The sequence below is a fragment of the Salvelinus fontinalis genome, chromosome 2 (genome assembly GCF_029448725.1).
Source record: "Salvelinus fontinalis isolate EN_2023a chromosome 2, ASM2944872v1, whole genome shotgun sequence".
In the NCBI taxonomy this organism is placed as follows: Eukaryota; Metazoa; Chordata; class Actinopteri; order Salmoniformes; family Salmonidae; genus Salvelinus; species Salvelinus fontinalis.
Genome location: NC_074666.1, coordinates 97,985,795 through 97,992,904, shown reverse-complemented (window position 1 = coordinate 97,992,904; position 7,110 = coordinate 97,985,795).

The window sequence follows — 7,110 nt, the reverse complement described above, 5'->3', positions numbered from 1 at the left end:
TCAGTGGGTAAACCAGTCAGTAGGTAAACCAGTCAGTAGGTAAACCAGTCAGTAGGTAAACCAGTCAGTGGGTAAACCAGTCAGTGGGTAAACCAGTCAGTGGGTAAACCAGTCAGTAGATAAACCAGTCAGTAGGTAAACCAGTCAGTAGGTAAACCAGTCAGTGGGTAAACCAGTCAGTAGATAAACCAGTCAGTAGGTAAACCAGTCAGTAGGTAAACCAGTCAGTAGGTAAACCAGTCAGTGGGTAAACCAGTCAGTAGGTAAACCAGTCAGTGGGTAAACCAGTCAGTAGGTAAACCAGTCAGTAGGTAAACCAGTCAGTGGGTAAACCAGTCAGTAGATAAACCAGTCAGTAGGTAAACCAGTCAGTAGATAAACCAGTCAGTAGATAAACCAGTCAGTGGGTAAACCAGTCAGTAGATAAACCAGTCAGTAGGTAAACCAGTGCGGAGGAAGTGAAGTGGCCCGGGCCTTACTGGAAACCTCCCGGAGGTCCTGGTACTCTGCGGGAATGGCGGAGAGGTCCGGGGCAACCTCCGAGCCTGTGCTGACTTCAGGCAATGGGAGTGGCAGAACAGCCCATGATGGCACCAGCAGTCCGGTCTGTGAGGGTATTGTGTCGCTGGAGCCAAGAGAATCCAAATACCACGGAAATCTGAAGAGACTTAATTAGCATGAATTGGATTGCCTCGCTGTGGTTCCCTGACACTCGTAAGTTGATGGGAGTGGAATTGCGGTTGACCCGGCCTATAGAGCGCCCGTCTAGCACTCTAACATCCATGGGAATGGAGAGGGGCTGAGTGGAGATGCCCAGCTCGGATGCCAGGTAGGGGTCCATAAAACTCTCATCGGACCCAGAGTCAATGAGGGGAGATTTCGACTGGTTCCCCCACAGCAGGATGGCATGGAAAGGGGTGCGTGTTAAGGGGAGAGGAAAAGTTCTCCGTATGGCCCACCAGAGTACTCGCCCCTACCGGTGAGCCTGGTCTTTTAGTGGACAGGTGGATACGAAATGACCAGTAGTCCCGCAAAACAGGCAACTCTTTGTGTGGACGTTGGGCTGGGGACAGCCTAGCTCTCCCTCATTGCATTGGCTCGGGAAGAGGTGAATCGGCAGACTTTGGACACTGTCGGGGGAACTCGGGTAGCCTTTGGTCTTCTCGGCCACGGAGACGTCGGGGGAACTCAGGTAGCCTTTGGTCTTCTCGGCCACGGAGATGTCGGGGGAACTCGGGTAGCCTTTGGTCTTCTCGGCCACAGAGACGTCGGGGGAACTCGGGTAGCCTTTGGTCTTCTCGGCCACGGAGACGTCGGGGGAACTCGGGTAGCCTTTGGTCTTCTCGGCCACGGAGACGTCGGGGGCTTCCGGGATGCCTCGTAGGCAAGGTGGAATTGGACCTCCTCTCCTTCCTACTCCCGTAGCCGCCCATCAATCTGGATGGTCAAGGCAATTGAGCGAGTCGCAATTTACTGGTAGTTCCTGGGCTGCTAGCTTGTCCTTCCTCCGATAATCCGTGCAGGAATGTGTCGAACATCGATTCTGGGTTCGACAGTATATAATGGTGTGTATAGACAGTATAGACAATATATAATGGTCTGTATAGACAGTATAGACAATATATAATGGTCTGTATAGACAGTATATAATGGTGTGTATAGACGGTATATAATGGTGTGTATAGACAGTATATAATGGTGTGTATAGACAGTATAGACAATATATAATGGTCTGTATAGACAGTATATAATGGTGTGTATAGACGGTATATAATGGTGTGTATAGACAGTATATAATGGTGTGTATAGACAGTATGGACAGTATATAATGGTGTATAGACAGTATATAATTATGTGTATAGACAGTATATAATGGTGTGTATAGACAGTATATAATGGTGTGTATAGACAGTATATAATGGTGTGTATAGACAGTATGGACAGTATATAATGGTGTATAGACAGTATATAATGGTGTGTATAGACAGTATGGACAGTATATAATGGTGTATAGACAGTATATAATGATGTGTATAGACAGTATATAATGATGTGTATAGACAGTATATAATGGTGTGTATAGACAGTATGAACAGTATATAATGGTGTATAGACAGTATATAATGGTGTGCATAGACAGTATATAATGGTGTGTATAGACAGTATATAATGGTGTGTATAGACAGTATATAATGGTGTGTATAGACACTATATAATGGTGTGTATAGACAGTATATAATGATGTGTATAGACAGTATATAATGGTGTGTATAGACAGTATATAATGGTGTGTATAGACAGTATATAATGGTGTGTATAGACAGTATGGACAGTATATAATGGTGTATAGACAGTATATAATGGTGTGTATAGACAGTATGGACAGTATATAATGGTGTATAGACAGTATATAATGATGTGTATAGACAGTATATAATGATGTGTATAGACAGTATATAATGGTGTGTATAGACAGTATGAACAGTATATAATGGTGTATAGACAGTATATAATGGTGTGCATAGACAGTATATAATGGTGTGTATAGACAGTATATAATGGTGTGTATAGACACTATATAATGGTGTGTATAGACAGTATATAATGATGTGTATAGACAGTATATAATGGTGTGTATAGACAGTATGGACAGTATATAATGGTGTATAGACAGTATATAATGATGTGTATAGACAGTATATAATGATGTGTATAGACAGTATATAATGGTGTGTATAGACAGTATATAATGGTGTGTATAGACAGTATGGACAGTATATAATGGTGTATAGACAGTATATAATGGTGTGTATAGACAGTATATAATGGTGTGTATAGACAGTATATAATGGTGTGTATAGACAGTATATAATGGTGTGTATAGACACTATATAATGGTGTGTATAGACGGTATATAATGATGTGTATAGACAGTATATAATGGTGTGTATAGACAGTTTATAATGTGTATAGACAGTATATAATGGTATCTACAGTGTATAATGGTGTGTATAGACAGTTTTGACAGTATATAATTGTGTCTATAAACAGTTTAGACAGTATATAATGGTGTCTGTAGACAGTATATAATGGTGTGTATAGACACTAGGTAGTGGTGTGTATAGACACTAGGTAGTGGTGTGTATAGACACTAGGTAGTGGTGTGTATAGACACTAGGTAGTGGTGTGTATAGACACTAGGTAGTGGTGTGTATAGACAGTATGTAATGGTGTGTAAAGACAGTATGTAATGGTGTGTATAGACACTAGGTAATGGTGTGTATAGACAGTATGTAATGGTGTGTATAGACACTAGGTAGTGGTGTGTATAGACACTAGGTAGTGGTGTGTATAGACACTAGGTAGTGGTGTGTATAGACAGTATGTACATTGTGAATGCATCATTGATCCTGTGACAGATGTGACCTAGTTTGTTATGTTGACATGAATGTTTCCAGGTGAAAAAGGAGGGATGAGCTCCACATGCCATCCTACCACTCACACACCTGATTCAAGCAATCAGCTCAGGTTTAGCCTTTCATTTGAATCAGGTATGTTGGGGCTAGGGCAAAAACTGCAATGTCCACCCATTTAGGTTCCCAGGACCAAGATTGAGAAACACTGCCCTGGCACCTCTTCTCACGGCCCTCCATCTCCTCTCCTCTGTCATCTCTCCATCTCCTCTCCTCTCCTCTGTCATCTCTCCATCTCCTCTCCTCTCCTCTGTCATCTCTCCATCTCCTCTCCTCTGTCATCTCTCCTCTCCTCTGTCATCTCTCCGTCTCCTCTCCTCTGTCATCTCTCCATCTCCTCTCCTCTGTCATCTCTCCTCTCCTCTGTCATCTCTCCATCTCCTTTCCTCTGTCATCTCTCCATCTCCTCTCCTCTGTCATCTCTCCATCTCCTCTCCTCTGTCATCTCTCCTCTCCTCTGTCATCTCTCCATCTCCTCTCCTCTCCTCTGTCATCTCTCCATTTCCTCTCCTTTCCTCTGTCATCTCTCCAGCTCCACTCCTCTGTCATCTCTCCATCTCCTCTCCTCTCATATGTCATCCCTCCATCTCCTCTCTCTGTCATCTCCCCATCTCCTCCCCTCTGTCATATGGTCCCGTGTGGCTCAGTTGGTAGAGCATGGCGCTTGCGACGCCAGGGTTGTGGGTTCAATTCCCACGGGGGACCAGGGTTCAATTCCCACGGGGGGACCAGGATGAATATGTATGAACTTTCCAAATTGTAAGTCGCTCTGGATAAGAGCGTCTGCTAAATGACTTAAATGTAAATGTAAATGTATATCTCCATATCCTCTCCTCCCCTCTCTCATCTCTCCATCTCCAGCTCCCCCATGTAAGATTTCTTTGCTCTTAAATCAATAGAGTTTTAGTCTAAGTCTGGGGTCTGGTTGCTATGAAAAAACAGAAGGCTCAGTGTGTGTGTGTGCATTCATTTGTGTGTGTGTGTGTGTGTGTGTGTGTGTGTGTGTGTGTGTGTGTGTGTGTGTGTGTGTGTGTGTGTGTGTGTGTGTGTGTGTGTGTGTGTGTGTGTGTGTGTGTGTGTGTGTGTGTGTGTGTGTGTGTGTGTGTGTGTGTGTGTTATCTCTAGGGGGGATAATAAATATTGTAAACAAAAGTCTTGTAGTTTATGGTCGTCCGTTTATAGATTAAATATTGATTCTTCCCCTCCTCTCTTTCTACCTATCACTCTCTCCTTCTAATTTTTTCTGTCTCGCTCTCTCTTTTTATTTCCCTCTTTTCCTCTCATGTATCCCACTCTTTTCCTGACCTACGCTCTTAGAAAAAAGGGTTCTTTGGATGTCCTCATAGGAGAATCCTTTTTGGTTCCCGGTAGAATCTTTTTTGGTTCCAGGTAGAATCCTTTTTGGTTCCAGGAAGAACTCTTTTGGGTTTTATGTAGAATCCTCTGGGGAAAGGGTTCTACATGGAACCCAATAGGGTTCTACCTGGAACCAAAATAGTTCTAAATGAAAACAAAAAGGGTTCTTCATAGGGTTCTCCGATAGGGACAGCCGAAGAACCATTTTAGGTTCTAGATAGCATCTTTTTTTCTAAGTGTAGTACAGTGGCCCTCCGTAATTATTGGGCCAGTGAAGCAATCATTTTGTTTTTTGTACATAGTCCCCCCATTTCAGAGGACCAAAATTATTGGGACATATTCAACTATATGTGTATTAAAGTAGTCAAAGTTTAATATTTGGTCCCATATTCCTAGCACGCAATGACTACATCAAGCTTGTGACTCTACAAACTTGTTGGATGCATTTGCTGTTTGTTTTGGTTGTGTTTTGATTATTTGGTGCCCAATAGAAATGACTGGAAAATAATTTATTGTGTCATTTTGGAGTCCGAATGTTACAGACTCACAAATATATATATAAAAAAATGCTAACCTCCCCTGTTAGTGTAATGGTGAGAGGTTAGCATGTCTTGGAGGTATGCTAACCCCCCCTTGTTAGTGTAATGGTGAGAGGTTAGCATGTCTTGGAGGTATGCTAACCTCCCCTGTTAGTGTAACGGTGAGAGGTTAGCATGTCTTGGAGGTATGCTAACCTCCCCTGTTAGTGTAACGGTGAGAGGTTAGCATGTCTTGGAGGTATGCTAACCTCCCCTGTTAGTGTAATGGTGAGAGGTTAGCATGTCTTGGAGGTATGCTAACCTCCCCTGTTAGTGTAATGGTGAGAGGTTAGCATGTCTTGGAGGTATGCTAACCTCCCCTGTTAGTGTAATGGTGAGAGGTTAGCATGTCTTGTGGGTATGATATTTCTGTGTCTATAACTTTCTCACTCAATATTATTCACGATTAATTCAGGACTGTCCGTAATCATGGTAGCATCCACATTAATGTAGAAGTGTGGAGGACTATGTACATAAAGTGCTGTAATGTCTAAACGGTTCACCCAATATGGATGAAAAAATAACCTCAAATTAAAGCTGACACTCTGCACTTTAGTCACTTAGTCACTTGTGTCATTTCAAATGCAAAGTGCTGGAGTGCAGAGCCAGAACACAAACAACATGGTCACTGTCCCAATAAATACGGAGGGTGTGTGTGTGTGTGTGTGTGTGTGTGTGTGTGTGTGTGTGTGTGTGTGTGTGTGTGTGTGTGTGTGTGTGTGTGTGTGTGTGTGTGTGTGTGTGTGTGTGTGTGTGTGTGTGTGTGTGTGTGTGTGTGTGTGTTTGCGTGCGTGCGTGCGTGCGTGTGTGTGTAGAAAGACAGAGATGGTTTGTCTGAGTGTCTGGGGTAATCCATCAGGCATGACAATCTCTCTCTCCAGACCTCCCCTCTGACGAAAGAGAGAGAGACGGAGAGAAAGAGAAGGAGAGATGGAGGACAGAGAGAGAAAGAGAGAGACAGAGAGAGAAAGAGAGAGAGACGGAGAGATGGAGGACAGAGAGAGAAAGAGAGAGAGACAGAGAGAGAGAGAGGGAGAGATGGAGGACAGTGAGAGAAAGAGAGAGAGAGAGAGATTACTTGACACATTGGAAAGAATTAACAGAAAAACAGAGCAAACTAGAATGCTGTTTGGCCCTAAACAGAGAGCACAAAGTGGCAGAATACCTGACCACAGTGGCTGACCCAAACTTAAAGAAAGCTTTGACTGTGTACAGACTCAGTGAGCATAGCCTTGTTATTGAGAAAGGCCGCCGTAGGCAGACATGGCTCTCAAGAGAAGACAGGCTATGTGCACACTGCCCACAAAATGAGGTGGAAACTGAGCTGCACTTCCTAACCTCCTGCCCAATGTATGACCATATTAGAGACACATATTTCCCTCAGATTACACAGATCCACAAAGAATTCGAAAAAAAATCTAATTTGATAAACTCCCATATCTCCTGGGTGAAATAACACAGTGTGGAATCATAGCAGCAAGATGTGTGACCTGTTGCCTCAAGAAAAGGGCAACCAGTGAAGAACAAACACCATTGTAAATACAACCTATATTTTTGTTTATTTATTTTCCCCTTTGTACTGTAACTATTTCCACATCGTTACAACACTGTATATAGACATAATATGACATTTGAAATGTCTTTATTCTTTTGGAACTTCTGTGAGTGTAATGTTTACTGTTCATTTCTAATGTTAATTTCAC